We start from the raw sequence: 1,525 nt of genomic DNA, 5'->3' as shown, positions 1-1,525 counted from the left end.
GGGGGGAGGGGGTCTCCCGTTAGGGCGTGTATTTATTCAAAGTGCGCCCTGCGTGTGAGTCTCTCTCCCCTGTTTTGAGAACGTCTTGCTGCAACATCTTAGATTCCAACGCCCTTCACAGTCGACAACTACGACGGAAGACCTTCGGCGGCGGCGGCTAAGAATGTTTATTATCCTTAACGCATTGTAATTTTGTGAAATGATTTCAGAAGTTAATGCAACCATGTTTTTTGTGAGTTTGCACAATTTCACGAGCAACGAAATATTGTGTATTATCAATAAAGCATTTCGATAAAGCTGAAATGCAGAAAAATACTGGGAACAAGAAAACGGAAGTTCCATGTTAGAGCATAGTGATTTCCGCTTTCATTTCCCCCGACTATTTCGACATTTCAGCATTGACGGAATGGTTTACCATTAAACAAGTACCAGAATATTCACCCTCAAAAAAAGAAGGAAAAGGGATCTGAATACTGTACAGTAATAGTTTTCACTTTTGCACCTCTGAAACCGTCAGTTAACAGAAGTGGGGCCGAAGGCCCCATACTCAGGACTATTCGATTAACTTAAAAAATGTGAGAGCGCCGCAGGCCGAGCTAGATGTCGCCAGGCGCGTCGCAGCGTGACAGTGTTTCGCGACATATCGCGAAGCCTGTTACGCGAGACGTGGTCTGGCGTACATCTAGCCAGTTACATTTTTTTATGAGAACAATGAATTAGTGGAGTCGTTTACTTATTGTATTATTTTGCAGTCTAAAATTATCCAATCATCTGGCTTGGTCTTGAAAGTAAAACCTGGTAACATTCCATTTTTACGTTCGCAGTTTGAAGCTATAGTAGAGGTATGGCCTTTTTTTTTAGTCAATTTAAAATTGTTTCTTAACTTTAATGCTATCTTAAATCACCTTTATCTTATCTGCTATTATCTAGTCTATTTTTATTTTATTTTTCTGTTATTATAGGAAGAAGATTTTACATCATTCGCTATTGATCAGCCACCTTGTTCAAATGTATTGTCTCGTCTTTGTTCCTGTGAGTTTCAATTTCTTATTCTCATTACTCTTCTCTTATCATCAGTAGTTTTTGTAGGAATCTGGTAAGGTATACGATGTTTGTATATCACCGGATGTAACCATCGCTTTGAACAAGCATGAATTCAATGAATTCTTCCTAAAATTGGATGATGATGATGCGCAGGTTTGTTCATATAACTTCTGTCTATTTTACTTTCCTTATCTTTGTCCAATTCCTACTTCTTTGACATAATATGTGTCTGTTATAGACTCATGATGATGGAAACGATTCGGAAGGTGACAATGATAAGAAGAATGATGAAGATGGAAAACATGAAGCGAGGCGAAAAGACAATGATTTGAAGCATAGAAAAGATAGCGCTGACAAGAGGGAAAGTCCGTCGAAGAGAAAGCCTACATCAAATGTAAGTCTATTGATTGTATTTATATCTGTATGTCCATCTTACTTTTTTCTATGTTGGTCAAGTTCTTCCTTGTTCGACATAATATTA

Source organism: Frankliniella occidentalis, unplaced genomic scaffold, assembly GCF_000697945.3.
Source record: "Frankliniella occidentalis isolate FOCC.00 unplaced genomic scaffold, Focc_3.1 Scaffold64, whole genome shotgun sequence".
NCBI classification, from domain to species: Eukaryota; Metazoa; Arthropoda; class Insecta; order Thysanoptera; family Thripidae; genus Frankliniella; species Frankliniella occidentalis.
Note: the sequence above shows the minus strand (reverse complement) of the source record.